Consider the following 21,309-nt stretch of genomic DNA (forward strand, 5'->3'; position numbering starts at 1 on the left):
ATTGCACTACTAGCCTACTTTTAAATTAAACTCATTCATTTTTCATAGCTCTGAATTAGTCATGTGATTCACTAGACTTGTTGTTGTTGATTTGTAGTAAGCAGAGAAATTCACGGAACACTCTTTTTCTAATTCTTTTCTAAAAATGAGCCTCTTTAATAGGGACAGGAGTGAAGGCCGATGTCAGGAATTGACTCCACTTTCCACTGGATCCTATATTCTAAATTGTACTGGTGAGTAAATTCAGTCAGCTAGATAAGCTAAGAAAAGGAATAGAAATTCCTTTAGCTTATTAGCAATATTCTTAACAGGGTAATGACAACTGGGAAAATAAATTGAGTTGGCAATTTAATAGGTATAATTCAAAGAGTAAATAGAAGCAGCTAAATTTCATGGTTAATAGTAGTACTATTGAAACAAGGCGACTGGAAGACACTGTTAATGAAAACAGTGACTTTCAAAATGAAGCTACATTTAGCAACTATTTTTCACCAGAAGTATTTGGCATGATGTTTGGGTTCAAAATTACTATTCTGTGTTGCTTAATGCATTGTTAACTGGAATCTGCAATGTGTGTGGCAGGAGAAGAGAGAAAACAGATGCTTTTTCCTGAAGAAAGCTCACACCCAGACTCTCTTTGTATTTTACCACATCCATACTTTAAGAGGCTTGGAGAACAAAAGCATACCAATGGAGAAAAATCTGTAAAGTCTAGTCAGGTATTATTTATGTATTATTATTTTGCTGGAAAAGATGTGAAAATACGAAGAATTGGAAAACAGAACAGCTAAGTTATAATGAATCACATCTCAGAAAAACACACAAGGGAATACAAATGTAATGACAACACATTTTCATTATTCTAAAAACAAATTCTGTCTGATAGTTAAACCCTATTAATTGGGTATTTTAGATACTTACCAAAGGAATAAGACTATAATAAGTAGCCTTTCCTTCCAAGGGATAAAATAGAACTAGTATCATTTTATTTGGTGGTCTTCTGGTTCTCTTAAGCTACATATTTTATTGAAAGAGTGGAGAGTATGTGGAAAGAATATATTAATATATTTCATATGGGGGACTTCAGATTTCCTAGATTCTTTTGGTACCAAGGTATTTGAGGAAAAAATTGAAGAAACAAAGTAGGAACCATAGAGACATGATAACTCTCCCCAGTGTACTACAATGATTCATAATTCACAAGAGAGCAAGGCTCAAGTGGATCATACTTTTAACGGTACAAATGGGATTAATATTGTACTTCATAGATACGACATGTTTATAACAAAGAAAACCTCATTTCAACTTCCTCCTACTGTAGTAAGGCTTAGGAAGAACATTAGAATAATTTTTTAAGCTTCTAGATGAAAAAAAAAAGACCAATGGTTATTACTGCCCAAAGGCAGAGATAATTTTAGAATTATTTTAGCTCTTAGGGCTCTGAAATCTATTCACACTGGGTAGCATTGCTATGATTCATATTTATTGTTTGTGAGACATTGAAATGTATGTTCACCTTTTCAACATAGAAATTGTCTTCCTGGCATATAAACGTCAAGACAGCCCCTTTTCTAAGTTATAATGCCGGGAATGAAGCAGATCTAAAAGATTTATTTGCAAGTACATTCTAGATACCTCTGTGAGAGATATATACTTGTAAAACCATCGTGAAATTGTTAATTGTGGACTGTGAGTGTGCGTGGCTAGATAGATTATAGCATGAATACGCTTGAGACAGTTTTCAGAGTCATTCTACCACTTTCCATTCTGTATGTCAGTGCCTTCCTCTGTTTTCTTTAATATTTTTCTTCTTTCCTCCCACTCCTACTTTCTTCTTTTATCCATTATACTTCTGTTTAGTACTTTAACCATCCTTGTGTGTATGATATTTTATTATTTGCCTATTTTTCTCCTTAGACTATAAGCCTTTTGAGGGCATATAATATACATTTAAAAATTTTCCCCAGTACCTATCAGAGATGCTCAATAAATATTTATTGAGCTCCCACAAGCTAATATTCTTTTCTTTTTCTTAAATTTTTAATTTATTTTTGGCTGCATTGGGTCTTCGTTGCTGCCCGTGGGCTTTCTCTAGTTGCGGTGAGCAGGGGCTACTCTTTGTTGTGGTGCACGGGCTTCTCATTGCAGTGGCTTCTCTTGTTGCGGAGCACAGGCTCTAGGCACGCAGGCTTCAGTAGTTGTGGCGCATGGGCTCAGTAGTTGTGGCTCTAAGGCTCTAGAGCACAGGCTCAGTAGTTGTGGCACACAGGCTTAATTGCTCCACGGCATATGGGATCTTCCCGGACCAGGGATCGAACCTGTGTCCCCTGCATTGGTAGGCGGATTCTTAACCACTGTGCCACCAGGGAAGTCTCGCTAATATTCTTTTTAAACAAATTTTATTTATTTTATTTTTTTAAATTTATTTTTTATTGAAGTATAGTTGATTTACAATATTGTGCTAGTTTCTGGTGTACAGCACAGTGATTCAGTTATATATATATATATTTTTTCATATTTTTTCCATTATCGTTTATTATAATATATTAAATATAGGGCTTCGCTGGTGGCACAGTGGCTAAGAATCCGCCTGCCAGTGCAGGGGACACGGGTTCGAGCCCTGGTCCAGGAAGATCTCACATGACGCGGAGCAACTAAGCCCGTGCGCCACAACTACTGAGCCTGTGCTCTAGAGCCTGCAAGCCACAACTACTGAGCCTACATGCCACAACTACTGAAGTCCGTGCGCCACAACTACTGAAGCCTGTGCCCCTAGAGCCCATGCTCTGCAACAAGAGAAGTCACCACAATGAGAAGCCTGCACACTGCAACAAGGAGTAGCCCCCGCTCTCTGCAACTAGAGAAAGCCTGCGCGCAGCAATGAGGACCCAATGCAGCCAAAAATAAATAAGTAAATAAATAAATAAAAATATATTAAATATAGTTCCCTGTGCTATACAGTAGGACCTTATTGTTTATCCATTGTATGTGTAATAGTTTGCATCTGCTCATCCCAAACTCCCAATCCATCCCTCCCCCACGCCCCCATCCCACTTGGCAACCACAAGTCTGTTCTCTATGTCTGTGAATCTGCTTCTGTTTTGTAATTAAGTTCATTTGTGTCATATTTTAGATTCCACATATAAGTTATATCATATGGTATTTGTCCTTCTCTTTCTGACTTACTTCACTTGGTATGATAATCTCTAGTTTTATCCATGTTGTTGCAAATGGCATTATTTCCTTCTTTTTTATGGCTGAGTAATATTACATTATGTGTATATATGTATGTGTATGTATGTATTTATATGTATGTGTATGTATATATATATATATACACATATATATATACACCACATCTTCTTTATCCATTCATCTGTCGATGGACATTTAGGTTGCTTCTATGTCTTGGCTATTGTAAACAGTGCTGCAATGAACAATGGAGTGAATATATCTTTTCAAATTATAGTTCTGTCCAGATATATGCCCAGGAGTGGGATTCACAATCTAATATTCTTATCTTGCAAGTTATGTAGGAGGCTTTCAGGATTATTAAACTCCAGAATAGGAATTTTTTTCTTTTCTAGTGTCTGTGTATATAAATTTCAATTTCTAATTCATTTAATTTAGGCATTGTATTTAAGGATGCTTGGTTTGGGTTATCAACACAGTATTATGTGTATAATATTCAGTGTTTGGCAGGTCGGGGTCTCCTGTACAGCTTATTTACCAAATGGAGATTGTGGTTTGTGATTATTTTCTCCAAAACATAAGGCTGGAGATTAACCTTTCATTTCTTTTCTGTAGCAGCCAAGGACTGGAATATAGGGTCTTAGGGGAATTGGAGCTGTGATATCATATGAGCCAGCTCTTTTCTTGAAAAGTAGAGAGAGAGAAAGATATTCTCCCATTCATAGGCTTTGGGAAAGTTTAATTAAACTTATTGGTGAAATGTCTAAGAAATGTAAGAGTTAACATTCACCAACTATTTTGACTATTCTGATATTATGAAGTCATTTTTTTTTTTTTTTTTTTTTTTTGCGATATGCGGGCCTCTCACTGTTGTGGCCTCTCCCGTTAAGGAGCGCAGGCTCCGGATGCGCAGGCTCAGCGGCCATGGCTCACGGGCCCAGCCGCTCCGCGGCATGTGGGATCTTCCCCGACCGGGGCACGAACCCGTGTCCCCTGCATCGGCAGGCGGACTCTCAACCACTGCGCCACCAGGGAAGCCCATGAAGTCATTTTTGATATTTATTAAAATGTTCTCTTGGCTCCCAGTTATTGTTGGTTTAGCTAATTTGAAAGGATGATTGCAGAATTTTGATAGATGAATATTAAAATGTGCCTGATTTCCTTATATCTTCTGCTGGTATTCTGCCCAGCATTTCTCTGCAATGCCAAATGACCAGGGAGTCCTGGCAAAGAGAGTCTTCAGGCTTTGGCAATAGAAGATGGGCCTACATTTTCTCAACTGCCCAAATATTTTGTGACTTTCAGTCTCAGCAGGCATCCCCTTCTCTTCCATAGCAACAGAGAATTTTGGGGATTACTGTGGTGTTTTATTTTTCCCTCCTCCCTCTGTGGGAAAATATCACTATTTCTAAGCTGGGATAAATCAGGTCACTGGCTGGAATTCAGTATGGCCCTGTTAGATCTGTTTTTAGAGAGTAGAGTTTGATACAATACTCAAAGGTAGGCCTTCTTTTGGGAGCCTAGGGAAAAACATAATCAAATTAAATATAATGTCAAGCTCTACCTGTATTTTCTTTTCAGGCAGTGGGGTGTGTTAAAAATGCTATTTCCCTTTAAGAAATAAACACAGATATAAGTAATATGCCAAGAACTAATCATCAATTTTAAGGTCACTTCCATAGAAGACTCTCTTATTAAACCAAAAATTTACAATTGATAATGATCAGTACCTAAATGATATAAAACTACTCTTTCAGAGGACTGCTCTAAAAGCATTTTATGGTACATGGATTGTTTTACTGTGATCATTCCCGGTGATTGGTACAAACCTTTGCCAATGAATGACAAATTTACATACACATCATGTCAGCCAGCAATATTTTGCAGCTTTAATTGCTTTAGCTTCAGGCATTCCATGTCAAAATAGAGTGTTTAATGTCCTGCAAGTTGCTCTGTTTCTTTGCAACGTTAAATTATTCTGTAATTTGCCTGTTTTCTTTCTAATGCATTGTCCATTAAGTCCATTAATAATTTATAATATAAAACGTATGATACAACCTTAAATAGCATGTACAGCTTCTTTTTTAGAAGTTCTGGGTGTGTGTCAAGAAGACCAGAAAACCTGAAGTGCATTTGTGTAAAGTGTTTACTCCTACCTTATATCTCAGTTAAAGAGATCCTCCTTTCTGTTGCTAAACTTTTGTGTTAATGTGAACCATACTGTTTACACTAACGTGTATATATGTAATATTATACTAATTTTTAATTTTAGATAAAAATAACACTTTTACTTTAAAAAACTCCAAGTAGACGATATAGAATCCATTAAAAGAAAAAGGATAGTATTCTGTGTAGTCAACTATATTTTAATGATAAACTTGATTTTATTCAGTAACGTCTAAGAGAAAGAATGAGAGGAGAAAAAGTTTTTTATGCCCATTTAGTTAAGCCAATTTCAACAAAGATGTACCAATACAGAAACACAGTCTTTAATATGTCTTTGGTTGTTATAGGTTTGAAATATATTGAAAAGATAATCTTTATTTAGTTTATACTATATCTGTTATCATTTTTAACTGTTAGGATTTTACCTTCTGTCCATTTGTAAAGAATGACCCTTGTTTAGTAAGTATTTCTGATGTGGTACTGCTATGAACATTTATATTGTGTTTGGGTATTAAGATTAAATAATTTACATAAATGTGTAAAAAGCCAAAGAATGTCAAACAGCTGCCCTTCTCTATGAATAGTGCCATGTTCAAAGATAGCCTATTCTTTAGTTATATAATGTATGATAATTTAAAATAAGATTCAAATGAATAATAATAATAACAACATATTCCTCAGTATATGGTAAATGTCTCTCTTTTCTAGGTAGTATTAGAGTTGTCAAAGAACAAAATGGATTTATCTTTTATGCTTTTGAATGCTCTTATTTGCAAAGATGGAAAGTTTTATTTAAAACATTAAAAATGAAAATTAATATTTTCATGCTATAGACTTACCTTTAATGTTGTCCCCCTCCTCTGCCTTCCTCTGGTCATAAGGGTGTTTCTTTGATTATTATACTTACTGTTGAGTTCCCAGAGTGTCCTTGGATAAGTTTAGCTATAATTTTGTTAGTGAGTCTTTGTGATCATTAAAACAGGTTCAGACAATTCCATAATTGGTGTCCTAAGAATTTTGGAGCACTGGAGGGATTTCTAGTCCAATCTGTTACCTAACAATATATTCAAGACTTTTTAATACCTTTGAACTCATAGAGAAAAGTGTATTATCTGATTAAATCATCTCTAGAGATAGTTAACCCAAGGTTGATATCATCTCCTGATAGTTCCTCATATGGAAGAACACTTTACACTTCAGTGGATTTTGTGAATCAACCATACTTACTGGGGAACTTTTAATATGATGTATAATGACATTATATTTGGAGTGTTTGAGCTCCACGAGAAGGCTTGCCTCAATTGGCTTTAACTTTAATATTTCAGTTTCTGGAGGAGTATTTTTAAGGGAAGGTTGATAAGGGTGTATATATCAAGATGGTAGGATTTTTCTTCCTTTATAACCTAATTGATCACTTATCAATAAGACACATCTTTTTTTTTTTTTTTTAAGTCAAGAGGGTTAAAAGAGAATACATGAGTAGAAAACTATAGGTGTACCGTACCTGGATTTGGTGGGTTCAGATTCTATTCCATGACTTAGAATGTGAAGCTAGGAACCTGTATCTACCTTGACCTTTGAAACTCCGAATAAAGCGGCAGTTACAAGCATTTTCAACTTCATGTTTCTCGAACTGCCTGGAATAAATTCAGAAGAGATAGAATATACTTTTAACAAACAGTAAGAACTCCTTCACTGCATTAGAAAAGGGCGTATTTGAATTATCAAGTAAATTGGGGTTATTGGCAATAACATATATCTTCTTTCATTTCTCTGCTTATTCAATTTCTGATGAGAACTATGGCCAGAAAATTTTATGAAGCAATATTGAGATAAACATGGCCTAACAATTCTGGGGGGAGACTCCCTACCCTTTGCTGATTTCCAGAATGTCCATAGTAATTAGAACAGTCCTGCACCAAGAAAGGAGAAAGCTGTGTAAATAAAAATCAATTATTCTCCTGCCTGCTTCCCCAGGCCTGTGCGTTTTTTTCTTGCTATCTTTTTCGAATCCTAAGGAATACCTTGATACTCCATCACATGCCTAGGGTGGGGAGGGCACAGAAAAGGTGAGGAGAGGGGTGCTTGTGGCTACATTGCTGTATTGAATTTAATTTTTCATTGATAATTAGACTCTGAAAGCCTCCTGATATTTTTGACCAGCAGGAAACAAAAGCCCACTGATTGACTCAGGAGATGGGTGGGAGCGGCCCCCGCTGTGCTCACACAGCAGCTCCACAAAGACTGAAAACAAGAGCTGTGGCAAATTGGATCACCATGCAAGTTCCAACTGGCCCATTGTGTACAAGTAGTAAATTGGGAGCTGATATTTCTGAGAACTATTTATTAGCAGAGCTTGGTGTTTTACTCCCTCCCTCTGCCGCCCTCCTCCACCCTGTCCTTATTTATTTATTTATTTGTTTGTTTTTTAGCAAACCGCTTTTTGTCAAGTTAGATGAGCAATATAAAGCACTTACAAAAAATTCAGGTAGTTATCCAAAGGGTTGTCCAGCCTAGAAATGTACTGATTATATGTGGCAAATGAACACAAAAATTTTTAGCTAATCTTAGCAGGCATTTATGTGCTGTAATTGTACACAAGACAAATAGGTGACATTTACAAGAGTTTCCTGAAATGCAAAAAAAATTTTTAAATTTTAAAATTCAGTCTTATTGCTGCATGTATTATTAAGATTTTTAAATGGTGATGTCTCGGTGACAGCTTCTGGTGGAGTGATCAGTTCTAACCATTTAGTACCAAAAAAGTGTGAAAATACTAGCCTGTGACCAGTTAGCAGAAATTGTAGTTGTACAAGCCTAGACCTGCATGTCTTACAGAAGAATTGATAACTCTGGAGTTTTTTCAATTTGAGTAACGCAGAGAGGGAAAAATGGAGTCCGTTTCATTAGTTGCTTGTATATGTTCCATCTCTGAGAGTTTTAACTTTTGGTGAGTTGGGAATATGGTATTATTGCTACTACCAATTTCATAGGGAAAATGTATACAGAAGCTTATATAACTGTAAAAATTAAAGTTTATGTTAATCTTTCACAAAAAGACTTTTGAGATAATACCAATTCATTTTATGGATAGCTATTCATTTGATCTTTTACAGACACTACCACATATGGTACATTTTTGTTTCTGTGCTCTTCCACTTTTGTCCAGTGTATAAATTAATTCTATGTCTAATGAACTGATTTGGTGAGAAGAGCTCAGACTACCATGGTTATATACTGGTGCTCCTGTCAGGGAACATCATGAAGACCATTATAGAGAGGGTGCAAGGCATGTTCTGGTCCTGATTTTGTTTCTGAGTATTAGGACTCAGCCGTCAAATATTAATGAAGGCCTATGGTGCCGAATAATATATTAGGTGTATTAGAGGATGAGAAGAGTATGATGCTTGGTTTCTGACATCCAGAGTTTATCATTTAATAAGGAAACAGAAGTGACCAACATAAAACAGTTAGTAAACTATTCAACTGCAGAGGTTGTGAGTATAATATTGCAGAGCTATAGGTAGTTGAATGCTTATTTAGGCATTCTTGTAGAAAGAATTGAAATGTAGCCTTTGTTAACCTGGTAGCTAGCATGAGGTAGGTGGGGTTATCATAACTCTGAAAATTATAATACAATTCAAAGGTATCTTAATAAATTTAAAAAAATTTCATTTGATCCTTGGGAATCAAAGTAGACAATAGAGACTCGGATCCAGAGATCCTGAACAATCTCAAATACTAGGGAGATGTTATTGGAATATGGCATGTTGTAGAAAACTCTTCAACTTTTGCCATTACAGATGTTTCCAAATGGAGAGAAATTGAAGAGAAGCAAAATGAGGTATATTCATAATAGTTCCTCATTGGGTTGCTGTGAGGATTAAATTAGATAAAGCATATATGGTGCCTGGCACATGCTAATTTTTCAATAAATATTAGTTGTTTCAAAAATAAAGCTGTCAGTAAAGGTTGAATAGTTCTCAGGGCCTGGGAATAGAGAATAAGTTGGAAGTGATGTTGCATGCTCTCAGGGGCGCAGGGGGTATGTATCTGTTGGACATGACTCTTTAAGTTAACTGGGGCTGGGCCCAGGGGCTCTCCTTACAGTTCTAGCACCGACTCCTGATATCACCCGCTTTCCATCACCACAGGAAATAGACCTAATTCCCGAGTGCTGTGGCCTCCTCTCTTTGGCATTTGACATTTTTGTCCTCCCTTCAGATCTAAAAATTCCCTCTTTCCTTGGTTTCTGGGATAATCACTATCTCCTTTTCCCTACCTTTCTCTCAGTCTCTTTTGATGAGTTTTCTTCTTCTACTAGCACACACACCTCTCACTTTTTTTCAAACCTGAGTCCTATTCTTAACACCCTTTTCTCTTTACTCTCTAGCCTCCCTGAGTGATTCTCATCCTCTTGCATGACACCAGTTCTCATATGATGACTGACAATTCTCCACATCCAGTCCCAGCCTTCCCACTGGGCTCTCAAAATGCATTTCCAGTTTGTTTCTTCTTATATATTCTGTAGTTATCTTAAATTCAGCGTGTTCACACAGCATGTATTTTTTCACAGCAAAAATGTTCCTTTCTCCTATGTTCTTTATAAGTGAATGCTAATCCTATTTTAGGATGTCTGAAGGTACCAGTTTATCTGGGACCAAGGGGTTTCCCAGGGTATGAGACCGTCAGTGCTGAAACTCTGAAAGTCCTGGGCAATCTGGGACTAGTTGGTCACCCTAACCAGACATATCTGAGTTTTTCCTCTGCTTCTCCCTTTCTCTCATCTCCTGCCTCTAGTATCATATCCCAGATATCTCTCTTGAAACATTCCCTTCTTTTTTATTCTCAGTATGGCTGCCTGCATTATTTCTTACCTCAGATATTGTAATAGAATCCCACCTGGTATTCTTGACTATAATCTCATTCATCTTATACCCTGCCTGAGTAATCTGCATAAATACAGATCTAATCATCATGGTGCTATTACACAACAAGCCAAAAAGTATGGAAAAAATTGAGTTTTGCCATAGATTAGAGGGTTTTGTCTCTTCATCCTGGCCACAAGAACCCTGTGACTCTGAAAGGAACTGATTGTAACCTCAGTATAATAGATCTCTGTTAGAGAGCAACACAGTTTTCTCCTCAGCATCTGGATCAACTTTTCTCCTCTGCCTGGACAACAGCACTTGCTTTTTAAAAATTGCTATGGGAGCATCAACTTGCATTAGAATTGAATCAAAATAAAGCCAAAAAATTCTGTGATTATCTATGTGCAAAGTACTAGGTACTAGTAATAGGATAAGGAGAAAAAAATAGCAGAAAATATAAATTTTAATTTAAAAATTTGTTTTTTAAAAAACAAATTTGAAATTTTGCAACTTGGGTATATAATCTCAAGCATACCCAAAGAAGCTCATCTTCCTGCACCCTACTGTAGGACCTGTCTCTTGTTTCAACTACAGTCTCACTAATAGTGAAATCATTTATTGCTTGATAATAATATGCTCCATCACCATGTCAGGTACATAAACTTGGAGTGTGTGGTGGTTTTAAAACATATCTGCAAAGTCTTTGATATTCTACCCTTTAAGATGTGGAGCCTAATTCTCCTTCTCTTGGGTGTGAGCTGGACTTAGTAGCTTGCTTCTAATGAATAGAATATGGCAGGAGTGACGGTATGTGGCTTCTGAGACTAGATCATAAAAGGCATTGTGGCTTCTTCTTTGCTCTCTCTTGGATCACTCACTCTTGGGGAAGCTGGCTTGCATTCTGTGAGGACACTCACATGGCTCTATGGAGATGTCTATGTGGTGAAGAACTAAGGCTTCCTGAGAACATCCAGTGCTAACTTGCTGGTCGTGTGAATGAATGATCAAGTTTGGAAGCAGATCTTCCAGCCCCAGTCAAGCCTTCAGGTGACTGTAGCCCCAACCAACATCTAGACTGCAACCTCCTGAGAGACTCTGAATCAGAGCCATCCAACTAAATTGTCCTTGGATTCCTGACCCATGAAAGTATATGATGTAATAGATGTTTATTGTTGTAAACCACTAAGTTTTGGGGTAATTCATTATGCAGCAGTAGATAACTAATACAGAGTAGTTTTGTGTTGATTCCTTCTCTCCTGCTTCGTTCCTTTCAGCCCCTTTCCCAAAGATTCAGGCCCGCAGATTATAATACATTTTTGCTGATTCTTCTGCAGAGAAGCTCTGTTCTTTTCCCTTCACTTACTATATTTATTACTCTGTTACATTCCTTCATCTCTGAATTCTTGGTTTCCTGTGCACTCATTCCGTGGGTCATTCTATCCTCCACTTGTATGGAGACAATTCCCCATAGGTCTCTTGGGTTTTTAAATATCCTGTGAGCAGAAACACTGACTGCTTTTTTGTTCTGGATGATCTTTTCAAGGAAGCAGGTTTGCTACTGTCCAGTATAATAAAAATAATCTCTTCCTCTGAAGCAGAGATCAGACAGGTTTGCTTAGTGCCCATTGTAAAAGATTAGGGTTCCATAAATTCAGTATCCCTCAGCTGTAATGCAAACCTACTGTGTGTGCAGGATCCTCCTGGCCCTTCTGTATTACTCCCATGGCACTTGGAGGGTAACTGAAGTAAAAATGCTTGTGTGGCTGCCTGTACCGTGGGCAGTTAGGACCTTTGTCTCTGATGTAGGATCTCATGACTTCTGCAGACCAACTTGTCAGCTTGCAAGTAAGGTAAAATCTCAGGCTCTTCATAGTTCTTGACAGTTTTAACCCATTCTCAATCATACCTAAAGCTCTAATCATGACCCTTTACAATTAATTCTTTTTATTTATTCACCAAATGAAAACTGACTATACATGCTAAAGCTCCAGCTGCCTCATTTGAAACTGCACATTTTTTGGGATACATCTTAACAAGTGCTTAAGCAAGGCTAGTCTCAAGCACATTCTTCTCACGTCTGCATTGGAATTCTAGAAGGTGACAATATTTTTGTCTGTTACAGCTTCCTCTTATTTTTCTCCATGGAACCATGACATTAACCATTTACAAGATAAATGTGTAAAACTTACCTCTTCTGGAACCATTTACCCATTGTTGTTTGCCTGATTCTGTTCAGATTTACTCCTTCCTGACTTTCTTCTATCCCCTTCAAGTACTTAACTCTTACATGTTACACAACAGTAGTTAACTGTAGACATAAATCTGTGGTTTTGAAAAATGATATGTTACCCAATAAAGATGGCTTTTCTCCTATACAGGATGATAAAGTCCTTGAAAATAAGAAACTTGGAATTTGTTTCCTTAGTAAGACATGCAGATCTGGACAGTATGCTTTACATTGTGGTCACTTACCAGTGCTGGCAGACCCAAATGTTCTGGTTTTCTGGGATAATCTGAATCTCATCTGGAGATATTGCCTTGTTTTTTGAACACAGGCTTAGAAACAATCACTGAAATAGCTCCAATCCTAGGCGGCAGATGGCAACCCTTGAAATGGCCTCTGGCTGCTGTTGCCGAGCCATTCCCCTTTTCTAGTCCGTCTTTCTTACCAGTCTTAGCCTTTATCCAAGACTTTTTACTCTTTCCCTCAGGCTCCTATAGTTTAAGTCATCCTCCAGAAGAAAAAAAAATACCACCAAAGCTCTTCAATCTTTTGTCCGCGGAATAACTCTTCAGTACTCTTTCTTATGCCCTTTAATGTTCTCTCTCTGAGATAAGATTGGGCTCCTTGGTTTCATATTCTATTCTCTGTGGGAAATCATTAAAAATAAGAACTAAACAAAAAGTTTCACTGTAAGGAGAATTTTTTTTTTGGTCTCTTTTCTTTTTGATGTTTAATCTATTCTGCAAACACAGAATTTTGGTTAATCTCTCCTTCACTTTATATATCTGTACTCCTGGAAGTTCAGTCCTTGTGGGCAGTTTTGTTTTTGTTTCTTTTTTTTTTTTTGACAACTTTTATATATAGCCTTTTAGGGATCATCTCCCTTCTCCAGACCAACTCTGCTGCAGGCTCATAAACTTGAAGCAGCGTGTGTGTGTGTGTGTGTGTGTGTGTGCGCGCCCGCGTGCACACACATCAGAAAGAGACAAAGAATTTTCTCACCAAGCAGGCTCTTTCAAGTGTCCTCATCTAGTTTTAGAATCTGTGAGTAGGGTGAGGAGGCAGAGGGTGAATTTGTCCCCTGATGATTCACATGGCCAACAGCTTCTTCAGTTCTGTGAAGTGATAAGACAGCAGTTTCCCCTACCAGTTTCTTGACTTGCCATCCTGTAATTTGAATGGGCCCAAGTGCTAAAATGTGAATTAGTCAAAAGAGTAAAATTAAGGCTCATTTTCATTTTGTGGCCATGTGACATGGGGATTTATAACTAAAGGTATTTTATTGGTAAAATGAGATAATACATGGAAAATGCAGTATAAACTTCTTGATACTATTATTCTTTTAAATTGCTATAAAAAACAATGAAAAGAAGCTTTATCATTTTGGTCTTATGAAAATAGAAAATATTCTTTTTTATTCTATTAGTTTTTATTGAAGAATTAAATGGTATTTTTCTAAACTTTGAAAATATTTTTACAAGTGATTTTCAGGAAAAATTAGCTAGGCTATTTCACTTGACATTTCAATATTAGAAGGTTGGGCCAGATTATTACCTACATTACATAATAAGAATTTTCTAGAAATTACTACATAACTGGCAGAGACATTGGCTTAAATTACCATGATATATCTAGAAGTGTCTGTTGAAGACATACATATATTGATAAAAACTGTAAAGTATTTCAAACATACAAAAAAGGAAAATAATAAAACATATATCCAGTTTAAGCCTATTACCTTTTTCCTATTCTTGCCCCAAATCCCATTCTCTTCTTTCCCTCTGTATAGGTAAATTTGATTTTACTATATCACTGGTTGTGTTCCCTAGGAAACAAGCTCTGAGACTCTGAGATTTTTATGTGGAAGCTTCCTGTGGGGTACTCTCAGGAGACACACCTGTGAAAGGTGAAAGAAGTGGAATTGGGTATAGTTGGGAGAAGTTGAACTAGGATGCAATCACAACAGACATTTCAACTGACCCTGAGTCTGGGATGGCCCTGTAAAATTGTCTCAGTTGAAACAAGGAGGCCAAGTATTTGTACCCCCCAATTAGCTAGTCATTGGATGCAGTCTTTTCCTGAGGAAGAGGTATAACCCTGGGTGAGATAGCTTTTTTCTACTGAATTCTAAGTTTGGCAGTTATGCTGCTATAAACATTCATGTACAGGTTTTTGTGTGAACATAAGTTTTCATTTCTCTAGGTCGAATACCTAGAAGTAGGATTTCTGGATCATATGGTAAGTATAGGTTTAATTTTATAATTAAACCAAACTGTTTTCCAAAGTGGCTGTATCATATTGCATTCCCATCAGCAATATCTGAGAGTGCCAGTTGCTCTACGTGCTCATCAGCACTTGGTATTGTCTTTTTAGAAAGTCTTTCTAATATATGTCTAATGGTCTCTCATTGTGGTTTTAATGGGCAGTTCTATAATGTTTAATGATATTGAACAACTTTTCATGTGTTTGACATTTATATGTTTTCTTTTGTGAAGTATCTGTTCATATCTTTTCCCATTTAACAAAATTAGGTTGATTGTTTTCTTTTCTTTTTCTCTCTTTTTTGGCCACAATGGGCGGCCTGTGGTGGGATCTTAGTTCCCTGACCAGGGATCCAACCCGGGCCCTTGGCAGTGAAAGTGTAGAGTCCTAATCACTGGACTGCCAGAGAATTCCCATAGGTTGATTGTTTTCTTATTGCTGAGTTTTGTGAGTTCTTTCTATATTCTGGAAACAAATCTTTTGTCAGATATATGATTTATAAATACTTTTTCCCCAGTTTATATCATGTCTTCTCACTCTCTTTATGATTTCCTTCATAGAACCACATATTTTAATTTTGAATGAAGTCCAATTTATGATTTCTTTTTTCTTTTATGGATTCGTCTCTTGGTGTCCTATCTAAGAACTCTTTGACTAACCCAAGGTCATGAAGGTTTTTTTAAGCTGTTTTCTTCTAAGAGTTTTATATTTTTATGTTTTACATGTAGACCTCTAATTCAATTTTTAGCTAACATTTGTGCATGGTACTAGGTATAAATTGAAGTTCATTTTTCTTTTAAATTGCATGTGGCTATCCAGTTGTTCCAGCACCATTTGTTAAAAAGACTATCCTTTCTCTATTGAATTGTCTTTGCACTTTTGTCAAAAATCAATCAGCCATATTTATGCGGATATATTTCTGAACTTTCTATTATGTTCCATTGATCTATGTGTCTATCCTTTCATTGTTCATGAATGTCTTGATTACTGTAGCTTTATAGCACATCTTAATTTTGGGTAATGTGAGGACACAACAAGAAGACAACCATCTGTAAACCAGGGAGCAGGCCTTCACCCAACACCTGATCTGCCAGCACCTTGATCTTTGAATTCCCAGCCTCCAGAAGTGTGAGAAAGAAATGTATGTTGTTGAAGCCACCATATTATGGTATATTTGTTATAGCAGCCCAAACTAATTAAGATGGTCACATAGACAAATCCACAATTATAGTTGCAGACTTCCAACACTCCTCTCTCGGTAAACTAAAGAATAAGCAGACAGAAAAGCAGCAAAGATATAGGAAGTTTGAATACTACCAACCAATCTGACCTAACTGACACTTATAGAACATTACCCAACAACAATGGAATACACATTCTTTTCAAGTGTCTATTAAATATTCACTGAGATAGACCACATTCTTAAATTTCAAAGAATTGAACTTATTCACCTTCTGTTCTGTCACCATAATAGAATTAAACCAGAGACAATAACAGAAGGATATCTGGAAAATCTGTGAATATTTGGAAATGAAATAACACACTACTTAGTAATACATGGGTCAAAGAAAAGTCTCAAGAGAAATTAGGAAATATTTTGAACTTAATGAATTAGGAAAAAACCAACATGTCAGAATTTGTGGGATATAACTACAGCAGTGCTTAGAGGGAAATTTACGGTATTAAATGTAAACATCTGAAAAGAAGAAAGGTTTCAAATTAATGATCTAAGTATCCACCTTAAGAAGCTAGAAAAAAAACAAAAACAAAAAAACTGCAAACTGAGCCCAAAGAAAGCAGAAGGAAGGAAATAGAGATAAGAGAAAAAAAAGTCAATTAAATTGAGAATAGAAAAACAAAAGAGAAAATCAATGAAACCAAAAGCTGTTTCTTCAAAAAACAAAATTAAAACATGGATAAGACTCTAATCAGACTGATCAATAAAAAGAGAATACAGAAATTAGCAACATTAGGAATGAAAGAAGGGTTATCACTGCAGTGGTAGGTGCACACATATTTAGAATTGTTGGGTCTTGTTGGTGAATTGGCTCCCTTATCAGTATGTAAATTCCCTCTTTGGCAATTTTTTTGGTTCTAATATCTGCTTTGTCTTATATTAATATATCCATGCCAACTTTTTAAAAATTAGTGTTTGCATGGTATATTCTCTTCCATCTTGTTATTTTTTAACTTATTTTTTTATAATTAGGTTTCGATGGATTTTTAAAACAGCATATAGTTGAATCTTTAAAAATAACCAATCTGACAATCTCTGTCATTTAACTGGTGTGTTTAGAACATTTAGTGTAATTGGATATGGTTGGGTTTAGGTTAACTATTGTATTAGTTTTCTATTTATCCCTTTTGTTTTTCATATCTTGTTTTTGGCTTCTTGTCTTCTTTTGATTTATTTGAATATTTAGAATTCCATTCTCATTTATCTGTAGTGCTTTTCAGTATATCACTTTGTACAGTTTTTCTTTTAGTGGTTGCTCTAGGGATTACAATATACATACCAAACTTTACACAGTCTATTTAGAATTAATATTTTACCATTTCAGATAAAATTAAGAAACCTTAGGTCCCTTTACCTTTTCCCATTTTGGATATAGTTGTCATGTGAATTACATCTACCTACATTGAAATTCCATCAGGCAGTGTTATAATTTTTGCTTTTAGCAATCATACATATTATAACAAACTTTAGAGGCAAAATAATCTATTTTATTTACTCAAATATTTACAGTTTCTGTTGCTCTTCCTTCATTCCTGACCTTCCAAGTTTCCTTCTGTTATTGCTTTCATTCTAAATGAAGATCTTTCTTTAGCATTTCTTTAAAAGCATGTATGCTAGTGACATATTTTCTTAGTTTTCCTTCATCTAAAAATGTCTTTATTTTGTCTTCATTTTGATGGATTTTTTCTTTTTTAAAAAATTGAAGTATAGTTGATTTACAATATTGTGTTAGTTTTAACAAAGTGATCAGATATATATATGTAATATATATATTGTTTTTCAGATTCTTTTCCATTATAGTTATTACAAGATATTGAATATCGTTTCCTATGCTATACAGTAAGTTATTGTTGTTTATAGATTTTATATGTAGCAGAGTGTATCTGTTAATCCCAAACTCCTAATTTATCCGTTCCACCCCATTTTCTCTTTGGTAACCGTAAGTTTGTTTTCTATATCTGTGAGTCTGTTTTTGTTTTGTAAATAAGTTCATTTGTATCATTTTTTTAGATTCCACATATAAGTGATATCATGTAATATTTGTCTTTCTCTGTCTGACTTCAGTTAGTATGATAATCTCTAGGTCCATCCATGTTACTGCAAATGGCAGTATTTTATTCTTTTTCCTTTTTTGGCTGAGTAATATTCCATTGTGTATATTTACCACATCTTCTTTATCCATTCATCGTTGATGGGCACTTAGGTTGCTTCCATGTCTTGGCTATTGTAAGTAGTGCTGCTATGAACATAGCATGGGGTGCATGTATCTTTTCAAATTATAGTTTTGTCCACATATATGCCCAGGAGTGGGATTGCTGGATCATATGGTAACTCTAGTTTTTTAAGTAACCTCCATGCTGTTCTCCATCGTGGTTGTACCAATTTACATTCCCACCAACAGTGGGAATTTACATTCTCCACACCCTCTCCAGCATTTGTTACTTGTAGACTTTTTAATGATGGCCATTCTGAATGGTATGAGGTGATACCTCACTGTAGTTTTGATTTGCATTTCTCTAATTATTAGTGATGTTGAGTATCCTTTCATGTGTTTGTTGGCCATCTGTGTATCTTCTTTGGAGAAATGTCTATTTAGGTCTTCTGCCCATTTTTTTGACGGGGTTGTTTTTTTGTGTTGTTGTTATTGAGTTGTATGAGCTGTTTGTATATTTTGAAAATTAAGCCCTTGTTGGTCACATTATTTGCAAATATTTTCTCCCAATCTGTAGGTTTTCTTTTCATTTTGTTTATGGTGTCCTTTGCTGTGCAAAAGCTTATACATTTGATTAGGTCCCATTTGTTTATTTTTGCTTTTATTTCTTTGCTTTGGGAGACTGACCTAAGGAAACATTGGTACAATTTATGTCAGAATGTTTTTCCTGTGTTCTCTACTAGTTTTATGGTGTCATGTCTTATATATTTAAGTCTTTAAGCCATTTTGAGTTTATTTTTGTGAGTGTTCTAATTTCATTGATTTATATGCACGGCCCGTCTTCTCTAGCACCACTTGCTGAAGAGACTGTCTTTTCCCCAGTGTGTGTTCTTGCCTCCTTTTTCGAAGATTAATTGACCATAGTTGTATGGGTTTATTTTTAGGCTCTCTGTTCTGTTCCATTGATCCATATGTATATTTTTGTGCCATTACCACACTGTTTTGATTACTGTAGCTTTGTAGTATTGTTTAAAGTCTGGAAGGGTTATGCCTCCAGCTTTGTTCTTTTTTCCTTGGGATTGCTTTGGCAATTTTGGGTCTTTTGTGGTTCCATATATATTTTAGGATTATTGGTTCTAGCTCTGTGAAAAATATCATGGGTAATTTGATAGGGATCATATTAAACCTGTAGATTGCTTTGGGTAGCATGGCCATTTTAACAATATTAATTCTTCCAATCCAAGAGCATGGGATATCTTTCCATTTCTTTGAGTCATCTTCAGTTTCCTTTATCAGTGTTTTGTAGTTCTTAGTGTATAAGTCTTTCACCTTGGTTAGGTTTATTCCTAGGTATTTTTTTTTGATGTGATTTTAAATGGGATTTTTTTTTTTTACTTTGTCTTTCTGATATTTCATTGTTAGTGTAAAGAAATGCAACAGATTTCTGTATGTAAATCTTGTATCCTGCTACCTTGATGAATTTGTTTATCAGTTCCAATAGTTTTTTGTGGCGTCTTTAGGGTTTTCTATATGTGGTATCATGTCATCTGCATATAAGGACAGTTTTACCTTTTCCTTTCCAATTTGGATACCTTTTATTTCTTTTTCTTGTCTGATTGCTGTGGCTAGGACTTTCAATACTATGTTAAATAGAAGTGGTGAGAGTGGGCATCCTTGTCTTGTTCCAAAATTTAGTGGGAAGGCTTTTAGCTTTTCACTGTTGAGTATTATATTGGCTCTGGGTTTGTCATATATGGCTGGCTCGATGAATGATGGATATTTTTGATACAGAATTAGGTTGACAGTTATTTTCTTTCAACACTTCAAAAATATCATTCAGGTGCAGGGGCTCTGCCAAGGGATGTGGCTGGAGGTCCCCACCATGTGTGCTCACCAGGGAGTGTGGCAATCCTGACCAGGCCGAGTGCTGCCCAGGTGGGAGCAGTGGAGAGCTCAATGGCTGTGGTCATGGCTCTGCCAGTGGGCAGCCGGGGTTAGGAGGAAGGAAATGCTGGCTTCCCAGTGGACCTTGGCTAAGGCACACAGGAGGGGTTTGGGGGAAAGTTGCTGGCTTTGGCCTTGCCTGGGGTGGGATGGTGAATCTGGAACACAGCTATTATGATGAGTGGTGATGTAGCAGATGCCATGGATGCTTCGGTGTTCTCAGCCAGGTGGAGACTGGAAATGATTTAAATGGCCTAGATTTCAACAGGTAGGCACCAAAGCAGTTGAAAAGTAGATAAAGGAGCCTGAGAGAGCTGCATTGGAGACATGACTTTAATGTACAGCCACAGAGGGCTTTTAAAGACCTTGCTCCAGAATTAAATATATCCACCAAACAGAGATGGTGCTAGTGGAGAGCAGACCTTGAACTACCTTCCTAGTTGAAAAGAGTGCCCATAAGGAGCCAATCCACACACACCCACTTCTTTCTAAACCTGTGGTTCTCAGCCTTATCAGACCCATTGTCCCTTATAACAAGGATTCTGTAATGCTCCTTTAATATCCTAGAATGAAATTTATAGAATATATAAATAAAGGCACTCTAATTTGAATAAAAGGAGATTGAAAAATAATTTAAAATAAAATAACATGTATTTCAAAAAACATAATTCCAATGTCTTCTAGACTCCATAGTTTTTTTTTTTTCTAATTTTTTAATTGAAGTATAGTTGATTTACAATGTTGTGTTAGTTTCAGGTATACAGCAAAGTGATTCAGTTATACATATACGGACTCCATAGTTTCTGATAAGAAAGCTACAATAATTAAAATACCCCTTCACCCTTCCCCAACCTCCAGTATGTAATGTGATTTTTCCCTAGCTACTTTCAAGATTTAAAAAGTTTATCTCTGGTGTTCAGCATTTTCATTATGATATGTCTGGGTGTGGTTTTCTTTAAGTTTATACTGTTTGGTTCACTGAGGTTCTTGGATCTATAAATTTAAGACTTTCACCAAATTTGGGGCATTTTTAGTCATTATTCAATTATTTTTCTGTACCATTCTCTTTTTCCTCTCCTTCTGGGATTCCAATGAGATAAGTGTTAGATCTTTTGATATTGTTCCAGTGGTCTCTGAGGCTTTGTTTATTTTTAAACTTTTTGTCTATTGTTCAGATTGGATAATTTCTACTGAGATATCTTCAAGTTCACTGACTCTTTCTTCTTTCATCTCCATTCTACTATTGAGTCTGGTGTATTTT

This window comes from Physeter macrocephalus, chromosome 4 (genome assembly GCF_002837175.3).
Source record: "Physeter macrocephalus isolate SW-GA chromosome 4, ASM283717v5, whole genome shotgun sequence".
NCBI classification, from domain to species: domain Eukaryota; kingdom Metazoa; phylum Chordata; class Mammalia; order Artiodactyla; family Physeteridae; genus Physeter; species Physeter macrocephalus.